At 45.6% G+C, this 13,538-nt stretch overlaps 1 protein-coding gene and 1 pseudogene across 1 annotated transcript in view; both read left to right on the top strand.

Annotated features, from left to right (window-relative positions):
• Positions 1 to 13,538, top strand: part of rlbp1a (retinaldehyde binding protein 1a) — a 272,522-nt gene that overhangs the window by 73,674 nt on the left and 185,310 nt on the right. The gene's annotated exons all lie outside the window — the stretch shown is intronic.
• LOC134028348 (piggyBac transposable element-derived protein 4-like) lies at positions 9,886 to 11,854 on the top strand (annotated as a pseudogene).

Raw genomic sequence — 13,538 nt, 5'->3', positions numbered from 1 at the left:
TAATTTGGCACAGATTATCTTCAGACCACAATCACCTTGACATGTCAAAATAGAACTGAATTACAGCTGTTTAAACTTGGGAAAAATCTGACAACTGCTTGCCACAGGAAAAATTCCTTATATTTTTACGCAATCACTGAAATCTGATTTCCAGCCCTGAGAATAGCTCACTAGGATAAATTGGTGTCCGGCAACATCAGAGGTTCAAATCCAGCCAAAGCTGACAAGCTTGTCATGTCTCAGATTCTCTGTTTAGCGAGACTATAAGCCACTGCAAAGGAAGCCAGGTACACCGCAGTCACTCGATGTCGAAAGTTTCTTCTGGTTTATCTGACCTGCTTGGCCACCACATTGCTGCTTGCAGCTATATTTATTCTTATTTTTATATATATTTTATTTTATATTTAAATTGTTGGATTCTTAGATTGTTTAGTTTTTAGAAATAGTTAAACTTTTGTACTTTTCCTTAATTTAAGATCTGTATATGTTTAGTGTTTTGCACCTCCCTGCCACAGTAAATTCCGTGATTGTATAACATACATGGCGAATAAACCGAATTCTGATTCTGATTCTGTATGGGGATTTGAACTCATGAGCATAAGGTTACAAGTCTCTCTATCCTCCTCTACACCAACTGTTGAGATTTTATGAATAGAAAGGGCAGTATTAGCTTTGGTCAGCTTTGGGACAAAGGTTAAGAAACGGTTGGCATTTCAAGGTAAAATTGCATGAAATTGCGCATGGTACATCAGAATGATGTCACCTTGAATCCAATAAGGTTTGAAAAACCATCAGTCAAAATTATATTTGATGTATTGACACAAAGATATTGAGGCAATGTGGACATTTACATACATACACCCCTGTCAGACATTTTGTATTGCATTTTTCATTCCATTTCACCCTATATAAAGACACATCTGCCCACACACTATCCCCATCCATGCTGTTTCCCTCTCTTCCAGTGCAGGTCACGCCAAAGGAGAAATGCTGCAGCAGCCGCATGAGGTTTAGATTTAGTCCAGAAATTGCCTCCCACAATCAAAACATAATATAGCTGCAAGCAGCAATGGCGGATTCCTCCTTCAAAATGGCAAAATGTTGTAAAATTGACATAATAGATAGTTACACTGGGATTACCCAGAAGACTTGAAACTGTAATTTGTCATTAAAAAAAAAGATTATACCTTTGCCTGGATTAGAACCAACCACCCTTCACACATCAGCACTGCATCTCATCTTACTAAGCCATTCGCAGACTTAGACATTTGATTGTTCAGTTTTTGTATCAGGAAATAAGAAATTTCTCCAATGGCAAGCATTGTCAGGTTTGGTTAAAGTTCAAACAGCTGTAATTTAGTCCTATTTGAATATGGGACATATCAATGGGACAATGGGATGACTGGGTTGCTGCTGTAAAGAATAACTTACTAGTAGTGCTTTAAAAAGGTTGTTTGGGGTGCCATAACTTGTCATGGAAGGGAATTTCAAATCATGCCTAGCATCAGTGGCGATTTGTCCTGGCTTAGGTTACTGAAATGAATTTGTGCAACAGGCAAGGGATCCACCTGAACAATCAATATACTTCATTAAAGCTAACTCGGCTGTGAATCTGACACTACCATGCATAGACTCCAAGTAGCTAGCTACTGTGGTAAACCTGTCTTGTTTTGCAGTGGTTTACACGGTCTCGCTAAACAGATGATCGGAGTGTTGTTATGGGCTCAAATAAACACTCAGTGCTATGTTTTACAACCGGAGGATTGACCGGAAGACTACAAACCATTCTGTCCAACAACAAAAAAATGCCTTTGACTGGTTTTGAACCTACAACCCTGCGTTTACCAGCACAACATCTCATCCAATTGAGCCATTCCCAGATCTGGACTTTGCCATGTTCAGTAACTGGATAATAAAATAAGGCAAGCATTGTCAGATTTGGTCCAAGCTCTAATTCAGTCATATTTTCACATATCAAGGTGAATATTTGCAGGGTACTTCAGGCGGGTGTCACCTTAAAGCCTATTAGGTTTGAAAAACCATCATTCAAAATGACATTTGATTGAGTGACACAAACATATTGAGGCAATGTGTTCAGCCATTTTGTATTTGATTCAACTGTCTTAAGTAACGTTTTTAAATACATCAATGATACATATCTGTACAAAATTCCAAGTCAATTAGACCTTTGGTTGAAGAGAAGAGGAATTTTTAAAGTTTTCCCTAATTATCACTGTACAGGAAAATCCATCATGGTGGACCTTATGGGTCCTTGAGGCTTTTTTGTTCCTCATGAAAAATGAGACATGCACACCAAGTTTTAGAAGAATTGGAGCAATGAGGTGAAAATGCCATCACTCTGAAAAGTGGACATTTTTGCGTGGCCTGTGGCGCCCCCTATGGTCTGATGTGGGCCAGTCTGTGTTTGGGCGGTATTTGTGGCATGTTCAATATGCCAAATTTCTAAACTTTTTACCAATGTGTTCATGAGATAAATTACAATAATAAATATAGCTGCAAGCAGCAATGGCGGATTCCTCCTAACATTGCGAACCATTGAAAAATGTATATTCTTCACAAATTGTCACTGTATAGAAACATCAATGCTGTAGACTTACCAATGGGATACCAAATCTGAAATGCAATACCATCAAGATCCACAAGGGCTTTTATTTCAAGCCAAGGAGTGAAGGGAGGGGGCTTGGTGAGCCTACCCATTCCAGAAAGCCTTGTATCTTTGTGTATCAGGGCGTGGCCTGTAGCGTCACCTATGGGTGATATTGGACCATTTGTGGTGTGGTAGTTACTCTTGGCCTATACTATCAATGTTTCAGGATTTTGAGAACTTTTTACCATTGCATACAAAATCGGAAATGCAATACCATCAAGATCAACATGGGCCTTTGCTAAAGACCAAGCAATGGGGGCTTGGTCAGCCCACACTCTCCTGAAATGTTGTGTGTGTGTCTCGCCAAGCTTGTGCGTGTGTCAAGGGAATTCGATTTGCTGTATATCAATCATTTTTGGAGATATGAAGTTTCCTTTGCACATGGTAAAATGTTGTAGTGTCTTCCACCGATATACCAAGTTTGGTGTTGATATCTCAAAGATTTGCTGAGATTTGACCTAACTTCCTGTTTGGTTGCTTTGTTGCCGATTTTGATTGGCTGTACCGGACAAACGGTTTTGAAAATCAAAATGCCATGGGATTACTTTTGTGAAGCTTGGTCTGAAGATCATCTCTGGTAATTTTGAAGAAGATATGACAAAAACGTTTTTCAATTAATTCAAAATGGCAGCCGCATCAATTCAGCATTTATCACAAGTTATCATGTGTCACACACGGGATGTCCCAAGATATCATGAGACAAAGGAATCACTTAAAGGGGCGATTGACTGAAAAACCTATTTTACCTTGTCATAGTTGAAAAATGACAGTTTGGTGTGTAAAACAGCCCACCGGTGTTCTGGCCCAGGAACTACTGGAGCTCACGTAGATCTCAGACACTAGTTTATCAGCGCGCTGCTCTGTAGCCTACTTCCACAGGATTTGAAAGAAGAAACTTTTTCTAAGGATATTGAAAATGGACCACGGGCGTAAATGCAGTGTTCCAGGCTGTACAGGGAATGCTGACAGTCATAGTCTTCCCACGGAACCAAACTCTCGACGGGCATGGCTGATGTTTGTCTACAAGAAGATCCCTGTGAAGTTCGACCCTTGGTTCTTCATTTGCTCGAACCATTTCACCAACGACAGTTTTGAAAACCTAGGACAATTTAAAGAAGGATTTGCTAAGCCACTGTTGCTGAAAAAAGGTGCTGTTCCAACCGTATGCTCATCACAAACGCAAGCTGTAAGTATGATTTTGTCGCTAACAGTTAGCCTGCAATGCTAACGTCTCCTGTATCTAGCATAGGTAGAATGCTAAATACGTTTCTAAACACATCAACATACCTTACTTTGCAAATGACTCTAGCTAGACTAACTGTAGTCGGCATTGGAAGGGAAGCTTCCGAAAACGAATAGCCAGAAAACGAATAGCAGTCTAGCCTATTGCTAACGCTTGTCTAGATTATCTATTCGAAAGAACTGGAGAAAGGCAGGTGCTAGATACAGGATACGTTAGCATTGCTAATAACTGTTACCCGACAAAATCATACTACAGCTTGCGGTTGTGATGAAGATAAGGTCGGAACGCACCTCTTTTCAGCAACAGCTTCATAGCAAATCCTGCTTTACATTGTCCCAGGTTTTCAAAACCGTACTTGGTGAAATGGTTCGCGCAAATGTGTCCAGGGTCGAACTGCACAGAGATCTTCAACGCTACGGTATAGACAAACATCAGCCATGCCCGTCTAGTCAATGTTAACTATAGACTCTAGCTCATCTGCTTTTTATTAACAGTGACTTGCAAGGAATGCAAGAACAGCTAGATAGCGAAAACACCTAGACTAACGCAAGAGCATAGGTTGAATGTGTGATGATTTAGCCTAGTTTATTGGCAATGGGGCTAACGTTATTTCATGTTCCTGACTGTGTTTCATTAAAATAAATAACCGTGTTGTCATGTAAAACTACAATTCAAGATGTTTGTCCAGATCTATTTTTCAGCAAGATAGCTAGAGCTAACTGAAGCTGAGTTGAATCACGATAGTTTGTTTGCTAAGCTTTAGTGCTAACGTTACCCACCTAAGTCGATCCTGTTTGCTTCGACAACAGAAGTGGAAACAACTAACGTAATCATTTCAAATGATATCTAGTCAATCTGTTGAAAACAGTGTTATTTAGACAAAATTTATCGTACGTTTTTATTTCAAGTCTCCACTTTCGATGTTTCAGTGAGTGTTGGCCATGTTGCGTCTTTGCTCCGCAGGCAGCTTCACTCATTGTAGACCAACCAATCAGCGCGCAGCTCATCTATATATTCATGAGCATACCATAAAAGGAGAAAACCTAGCGTTTTTTCCCAGGAAAATTTCACTGGATGTATAAGGGGGCATAGAACAGCACCCAGGCCATTTTTAGCCCAACCAATGTTGCATACCCTATTCGGAGACCTTAAGGAACAGTGTGAAATACCCCAAAAACCCAGTCAATCGCCCCTTTAATAAAGGCAAACAAATCAATAGTTATTGGCCAAAACACATTTTTGCTTCCTGCGGCCACGCCCAGTAATCACATGACACCAAATTGTGTAGACATCCTCAGAAGAGGGTTCCGAGTCATCATACCAAGTTTAGTGTTGATATCTCAAAGCTTTGCCGAGATTTGCCCCAAATTCCTGTTTGGTTGCTTTGTTGCCAATTTTGATTGTCTGTACCGGACAAACGGTTTTGAAAATCAAAAACTTTTGATAACTTCTGTGAGGGTTGCTCTGACGATGATGGTTGCCAATTCTGGGGAAGATTGGAAGAAAATTGTAGGAGGAGTAGGTTTTTAAAGGTTTTTGATAAAACCGGAAATGGCGGAAAATCTATAGAACCGGAAATTGACGTCCTAAGGTGCGTTGAACTCGTCTTGATCCAGGGAATCTAATGGGATACATGAAACTTGGTGTAGGTATAGAAGGAACTGTCCTTAATGAGTGTGCCAAATTTCACAAAAAGTTATCGAAGGGTTCTAGGGGCTGCCATTGAATCCCATGGAACTAGAATAATAATAATAAAACTAATAATAACAATAGGTTTCCTCCTTACAGAGGAATCCTAAATATAGCTGCAGGCAGCAATGGCGGGTTCCTCCTCAACATTGCAAACCATTACAAAATTGACATGACACAGACATGTATTTCATACATGTACACAACATTTCAAGACAATTGGATCAATGGCTGATTTGAAGTCATTTTTTGAAATTCTTCACAAATTGTCACTGTAGAGAAATGTCCATGCTGCCAACATTATGGGTTCTTGAGACTTCTTTGTTCCCCATTGGCAATAAGGCATGCGTACCAACTTTTAGACATTTTGGACTGACAGGGTTAAAATGCCACTCTTTTGAAAGTGACAACTTTGAAGCGTGTTCTGTCAGGCTACCTGTGCTCTGGTCAGGCCCATCATGCAGAGATCCATTCTTTAAAAGCTTTGATTACAACAATAACTTTATGAAAGTCAGAATACACTTTAGTAAAGGACGTGTGTAGTTTATGTACTACTACTGCTTGCTCTGGCCACACACTTTCCCCATCCATGCTGTTTCCCTCTTTCCCAGTGCAGGTGGTGCTGTGGCCGCATGAGGTTTAGGTGTAGTCCAAAAGTTGCCTCCCACAATCAAAACATATTAACCGCAACATTGTTTTCAAACTTTCTCAAAGATGGCTTGAAAACCACAGATATTGACTCTCTTCTTGAGTAGATCTCTTTCCAGAATCTCAGTCAATCCAGAATCAAGATTAGCCTCATAGGCAATTGGTCTGGTCTAGGGCACAGCCCACGTTCAGCTCCTTGCAAGTATAGCCTGTGATAGTAAAATGGCCGACTCTCTGTTCCCATTAAACTACACAGCATGCACACTCAAGGTGACCAACAAGATTATATTAACTAACAAACAATAACATTACAAACATCTAACTGAACGAACACAACAACTGAAATCCCTTGCTTAGCTGTTGTTTTTTTACATGCCGCACTGCATGCTGGGTACCCAAGAGCGCTGACGCTGATTATCTAGCTGTGCTCCGACTGCGTGATATGACGAGATGCTAGTGGCGCACTAAGGTCTCAGAGTCTCCTGCCCGAGTTCAAGTTCTGCCCGATTAGCAAGCTATTTTTACTAATGTTTTGTTAGCAATTGAATGGTAATGCAAGCTAGCTAAAAACAATGTTAGTTAGCTTGGCTAAACTGGTTTTCATAGCAACAGAAATCAACAAATCAGATCAGTCGAACTTTATTCAGAAATGGGGGGATGGCGGGAACATTAAAGGTGTAGGTACAGTAAAAGTGAAATGGAACGCGTCTTTCTGAATTGAAGCTGCGTGCGCATCATCAAGACCCCATCTATATGTAAAGATAACATCCAAGCTAACAAATCTGACTGCAGCTTTGTATACCATATGTACCGTGTTATGGTTGTTTGAGTTAAACAACTTGCTAAATGAATTAAATGTCTGTTAAATGTCAAATCCAACTATAAATGTATAAAAGAGAGAGTTCCAATCAAATCTGAATTTGTTTTAAACCTAGAGGTTTAAAAGGCTACCTTTGCCTAAACTGACATGCACCAACTCAGAGAACTGAGTTTCAACAGCCATTTACACATTTAGTCTCTATTTGTTACTCTACTCTTAAGGCATGTTTAACTTAATGTCTGCACCTCTCTGTCACCAACTGTCTCTGGAGTGGGGGGTGGGGGCTTCACAGGGTGTCTACAGGTACAAACAAGTTAAATGTAAGACTTTTTAAGACCTTTTAATACCACTTCCAAATGAAATTAAAGACCAAACTTACGATGGAAATACAAAAGTGGACATATACAGTAATCTTTCCAAGTTGAGTTTAAGAACATTGACTAAATGTGTGTAATGCGAAAGGATAACACAAAATGTAATTGCTGTCCTAAATTATATTTATTATTACACTATGGTGGAAATGGTGGAGCAGAAACTAGCAATTCCATGAATCCCATGGAAACAAAGGCAAATGTGTGAGATGTACTGATGTGGAGCACAAATCATCCAAGAAGCTCTGGATAAGAGCGTCTGCTAAATGACTAAATGAAGCAGTACTTCTCTTGAGTGGTTTTTATTCAGATGAATAATCATTGGATTCATGTCAAAAGTCTATCACTTGAACTGGTTTCATCACTTAACCCTTGTGCTACCTTCGGGTCATTGTGACCCACCGTCGTGTTGCAATACCTATTCCTACCCCTTGTGCTACCTTCGGGTCATTGTGACCCACCGTCGTGTTGCGATGCCTATTCCTACCCCTTGTGCTACCTTCGGGTCATTGTGACCCACCGTCGTGTCTGCGTTGTCAAAGTGTGTATATCACGTTATATCACTAGTTAACACTAGGTGGAGCTGTCTCCGGGTCATTGTGACCCAGCGCAGTGTCTGCGTTGTCAATTGTGAACCCGCCGCCCGCCCCAGAAGTTTATATATCAGGTTAAATCACTAGTTAACACTAGGTGGAGCTGTCCGCGGGTCGTTGTGACCCACCGCAGTGTCTGCGTTGTCAATTACGCCGGTTGAATTAGGCAGGCGTCATTGGGCTCTCTCAACTTGACGAGGTTTGATCCACGCCTCCAACATCTCCCCTGAGTCTAATGACGCCTTTACGATTCGACGATTGGCGATCCCTCTCGGCGGGAGAATTGGCCTGGCGTCAGAGAAAACCGCGGTCGGACCCTTCTGCCAAGTTTGCAGGTAGGACGGCCTCGGCAAGCAGACGGGGCGACGTGACGTCTGGCGTCAGAGAAGACCGCGGCCGGACCTCTCTCACCACTTTTTTTTATTTTTTTAAAAATATTTTTTACCCGTCTGCCGAGCGGCCGTGCGGCTGCGGCCCCTTTGGAATCAGACTGGCCACGTTGACCGACATTAAATTGATAAGGTCGGAACGGTGGGAGACAAATGGTAACCGCGGCCGGACCCGTCTGCCGGGCGGCCGTGCGGCTGCGGCCCCTTTGGAATCAGACTGGCCACGTTGACCTAGATTAAATTGATAAGGTCGGAACGGCTGGAGACAAATGGTAACCGCGGTCGGACCCATCTGCCGAGCGGCCGTGCGGCTGCGGCCCCTTTGGAATCAGACTGGCCACGTCGACCTAGATTAAATTGATAAGGTCGGAACGAAGGGAGACAGATGAAATCGACGCCTCTCTCCGACCTCGTCTCGTCCACTTTATTTATGTATTTTATTTTATATTATTTTATTTCAATTTTTTATTTTTTGTGTCCAACCGCGCGCGCGCGCCGCCTTTTAGGATTCGACGATTGGCGATCCCTCTCGGCGGGAGAATTGGCCTGGCGTCAGAGAAAACCGCGGTCGGACCCTTCTGCCAAGTTTGCAGGTAGGACGGCCTCGGCAAGCAGACGGGGCGACGTGACGTCTGGCGTCAGAGAAAACCGCGGCCGGACCTCTCTCACCACTTTGTTTTTTTTTTTTTTTTTTTTTTTTTTGTCCAACCAGAGAACCAGAGAAAACCGCGGCCGGACCTCTCTCACCACTTTATTTATTTTTTTATTTATTTTTATTTTTGTTTTGTCCAACCAGAGAACCAGAGAAAACCGCCGTCGGACCCTTCTGCCACGTTTGCAGGTAGGACGGCCTCGGCGAGCAGACGGGCCACGTGACGTCTGGCTTCAGAGAAACCGCAGCCGGACCCGTCTGCCGAGCGGCCGTGCGGCTGCGGCCCCTTTGGAATCAGACTGGCCACGTTGACCTAGATTAAATTGATAAGGTCGGAACGGCTGGAGACAAATGGTAACCGCGGTCGGACCCGTCTGCCAAGCGGCCGTGCGGCTGCGGCCCCCTGAATCAGACTGGCCACGTTGACCGACATTAAATTGATAAGGTCGGAATGGCGGGAGACAAATGGTAACCGCGGCCGGACCCGTCTGCCGAGCGGCCGTGCGGCTGCGGCCCTCTGAATCAGACTGGCCACGTCGACCTAGATTAAATTGATAAGGTCGGAACGAAGGGAGACAGATGAAAACCGCGGTCGGACCTCTACGCCGAGCGAACGGCCGAGAGGGGTCGTTGCAGGCCAACATTTCAAAGACGGCCTTTACGATTCGACGATTCTTGATCGCTCTTTGGCAGTCGAATTAGGGAGGCGTCCTTAGAATAATTTGTCCATGCAATCACGTAAACTGTAGACAAGTGCTACTAACACACATTCCGTGGGGGTCAGGACAGCTTCTGTTTAGGGTAACGCAGCTATGGCTCGCAGTTTCAGTGCGCTGCAAGTTCTACAGCAGATGTTTGCCAATATCGAGCAAAGTGAGTCTGAAGAGGAGGCAGAGGATGTGTCAGAAGATGACGGGGAAGAGTGTGCAGAGAATGTAGCAGAAGAGGATGACGAAGAAGAAGAAGAAGAAGAAGACGGGCAAGAGTACGCGGAGCATGTGTCAGAAGAGGAAGAGGAAGACGGGCAAGAGTACGACGTAGTCAACCACGACGACGACGCTGCCGCCGCCGCCGCCGACCAAGCCCCTAAAATCGACAGAGATACTTTCTTGTCGAAAAACGGCCAAATTGAATGGTGTTCGATTGTGTATCGGAGGAATCCGAGGCTGCTGTCGCAACGTGAAAGTACGGAGAGGACCCCCAGAGGACCCACAGCTTACGCCGTTTCCCACGCTCACGACATTGTCTCCGCATTTTTACTCTTTGTCACGCCACAAATCGAAAGAGTAATCTTGGACGTGACAAATCGGGAAGGTTATCTGAAACGCGGAGAGGAGTGGAAAGCCATGGACGCCACTGACCTACGTGCCTACATAGGGCTGCTAATCCTGGCAGGGGTGTACAAGTCCCGAGGCGAAGCGGCCGCCAGTCTATGGGACGCGCAAAGCGGCAGAGCGATTTTCCGCGCTACCATGCAGCTGAAACTCTTCTACACCTATTCGACGTCGATACGATTTGACGACCGTGGGACACGAGCGGCGAGACGCGCGACGGACAAGTTGGCGGCGATGAGAGGTCTGGGATATGTGGGTAGAGAGATTACCACGCCTCTACGACCCAGGGCCCGAAGTGACCGTGGACGAACAACTGCTCGCGTTCAGAGGACGGTGTCCTTTCAAGCAGTACATGCCAAGCAAACCGGCGAAATACGGCATCAAGTCGTGGGTCGCGTGCGATGTAAAATCAAGCTACGCTTGGAAGATACAAGTCTACACCGGGAAGCAGATGGACGGAGTCCCGGAGAGGAACCAGGGGATGCGCGTCGTGCTCGACGTGACAGAGGGCCTGAAGGATCGCAATGTCACGTGTGACAATTTCTTCACCTCTTACGAACTCGGACGAGAGCTCATGGCGACGAGAAACATGACCGTGGTTGGCACCGTGCGAAAGAACAGGGCCGAGCTCCCGTCCGAGCTGCTGACGACGAAGACGTCGCCTTCACTCCAACCACCACTTTGGTTTCCTACCTCGCGAAGAAAAATAAGAACGTTTTACTCATGAGCACACGCCACACAGACGCTGAAATCAGTGACAGAAACGACGGCAAACCGACTATAGTCCTGGATTATAATTTGAACAAAGGCGGAGTCGACAATCTGGATAAGGTCATCACGGCCTACAGCTGTAAAAGGAAGACGGCCCGCTGGCCCCTCGTCATCTTCAGCAACATCGTTGACGTCTCCTCCTACAACGCCTTTGTGATATGGAGAGGTCAACCCCAACTGGATGCCGCGTAAGCGCAACAAGAGAAGGTTTTTCCTCGAGCAGCTCGGAAGGGCCCTCGTGACTCCGCTGATCGAAAGAAGACGATGTCTGCCCCGCACTGGAGCTGCTGCCGCGGTTGTGAAAGATCTACGGATGGCCAGCTGTTGCGATCCGCCTCCTCAACGGCGACCCGGAGAGGATGGCGCAGCGGCAGCAGCAGCCGCCACCGCCGCCTCCTCATCGGCAGGACCGACGTCGCCGGTCCCTGCCAGTAAGAGGAAGAGATGTCAAGTCTGCCCGGTGAAGAAGGACCGTAAAACGTTCACCGTTTGTCGCGGGTGTAAGAGGCCTGTCTGCAAATCCTGTATGTATACTGCCCCACATGCCCCACCGAGCTGGGCTTTGGCCAAGGAGAGGTTCCCGTTGACCCTGGACGACCCGCGGGAGTGTGTGCAGAAGACTGAACAACTCAGTCGAGTGCAGAAGAGGGCTTTGCTCAAGCCACAGCGCTGCTAACGCTACTACCAACACATGCATGGGATGTATAGATGATGTATCAGGACGGCGGGCTGGAGGTTCTATCCCTAGTGCTGTCTGCGGGTCGTTGTGAAGCACGGTGTCATGCGTGGTGTGACAACTTTTCATGATACAAAAATAAAGTGAAACATTTGATTTTATTCCTCGCGTTGTCTTCCTAGTCTATGACGCCACTCTCGTGCCGTTTCGGGGTCGTGGTGAAGCAAACTGACGTTGTGACAACTTTTTCATAATAAAAAATAAATAAAGTGAACCCTTTTATTTCTAGCCTTGTCTGCCTAGCCTATTAGTACACTCTCGCGCTGTATCCTAGTCTGCGCTGTGACTCACCATACCTAGTCTGTTACGCCACCCTCGTGCTGACAACCTTTCGTAATACAAAAATAGTGAAGTGAAACATTATCCGTCGAAATAAAAATGAAATCATATTTGCCCTGACCGTCAAGCGAACCCGGGCCACGGAGCAGAAAGCCCCACAGTCGAAGCCACTAGACCACCAGGGAGATACTTGTTTATTGCGCTGTCTCTGCCTTTTTGTTAGACACGGCAACGTCTGTGTTGTCTATTACGAGACCCCGCACTGTCTCCGGTTCCTTGTGACCCACAGCGGTCTTCTGACAACTTTTCATAATACAAAAATAAATAAAGTGAAACCTTTCATTCCCACGCTGTGGGTCACAACGACCCCCGAGACAGCGCGAAGGTGGCGTAATATACAACGCTGTGGGTCACAACGACCCCCGAGACAGCGCGATGGTGGCGTAATAGACAACGCTGTGGGTCACAACGACCCCCGAGACAGCGCGAAGGTGGCGTAATAGACAACGCTGTGGGTCACAACGACCCCCGAGACAGCGCGAAGGTGGCGTAATATACAACGCTGTGGGTCACAATGACCCGGAGACAGCGCGATGGATAAGTTCAGGTTGCATAGACAATGAGGAGAGCGTAAGGGTTATTGCGCTGTCTCTGCCTTTTTGTTAGACACGGCAACGTCTGTGTTGTCTATTACGAGACCCCGCACTGTCTCTGGTTCCTTGTGACCCACAGCGGTCTTCTGACAACTTTTCATAATACAAAAATAAATAAAGTCAAACCTTTCATTCCCACGCTGTGGGTCACAACGACCCCCGAGACAGCGCGAAGGGGGCGTAATAGACAACGCTGTGGGTCACAACGACCCCCGAGACAGCGCGATGGTGGCGTAATATACAACGCTGTGGGTCACAATGACCCGGAGACAGCGCGAAGGATAAGTTCAGGCTGCATAGACAATGAGGAGAGCGTGAGGGTTAAGACACTCAAAGTCAGCAGCTTGGCATACTGGGACATGGAAAGGATTAAACATTTAGACTTTCATCAAAGTAAAAAATGCTGGTTTGTCCTTTTTCATCAATGTCCTCAAAAAAGCAATCTGCAGAGCCAGTAAACACAGTAGTCTGTGGGGTGACTGTCTGTCTCTTGAAGGCGTGCAGGCAGGGATGAAGCTGGATGAAGCTGTCTTGGGGTCAGGGCTGAAGAGAAGCTGTCCAGCTAGAGAGGGGAAGTCCAGCAAGGGGTCTGTGTGGCGGGTGACTGTCTGTCTCTGGAGGCCTGGCCGGCAGGGGCAGGCAGGGCAGGCCAGCTGGATGAAGCTGTCCTGGGATCAGGGCTGAAGAGAAGC

The sequence above is a fragment of the Osmerus eperlanus genome, chromosome 10 (genome assembly GCF_963692335.1).
Source record: "Osmerus eperlanus chromosome 10, fOsmEpe2.1, whole genome shotgun sequence".
Taxonomy (NCBI): Eukaryota; Metazoa; Chordata; class Actinopteri; order Osmeriformes; family Osmeridae; genus Osmerus; species Osmerus eperlanus.
Note: the sequence above shows the minus strand (reverse complement) of the source record. Positions and strands in the feature narration are given on the sequence as shown.